A 402-nucleotide genomic window follows, 5' to 3' on the forward strand; every position below is an offset into this window, starting at 1 on the left:
ATAAACTTGCTGTGAGTGTCTGCTGTCAGGTCACAGTCAAGTAAAATTTTAATTGGGTCATTTGGTTTCCACTGTGTATGTCATTTGCTACAGTTGCATCTGATATTTGTGTTATTTTTTCTAATTTAGGGACTTTTTCTCATGTTGCTGGTGCTCATGAAATTTACGAGTTTTAGCGAAGGAAATGCTATGGAATAAAGTTTTCTTAGAATGTTATGCTCTATTAGGAGGTAAGGTCAGATAGTTGTCATTTGCAATAATACCAAATATTGCACATTTAGTCAAAAAAAAAAAAATTGAAAATTAGAAACTTCCCTTTTTTTCACCTTTGCTGGGGCCCAACTTTGCTTTATTTTTATAAAGGGAACATTTAATAATTTATGAAAAAACAGGGGAGGTCTA

General features: G+C 32.6%; 1 protein-coding gene across 1 annotated transcript in view; it reads left to right on the forward strand.

Annotated features, from left to right (window-relative positions):
* LOC119587405 (general transcription factor IIH subunit 5-like) overlaps positions 1-402 on the forward strand; it is an 11826-nt gene that overhangs the window by 2316 nt on the left and 9108 nt on the right. The window lies entirely within an intron of this gene.

Source organism: Penaeus monodon, chromosome 22, assembly GCF_015228065.2.
Source record: "Penaeus monodon isolate SGIC_2016 chromosome 22, NSTDA_Pmon_1, whole genome shotgun sequence".
Taxonomy (NCBI): domain Eukaryota; kingdom Metazoa; phylum Arthropoda; class Malacostraca; order Decapoda; family Penaeidae; genus Penaeus; species Penaeus monodon.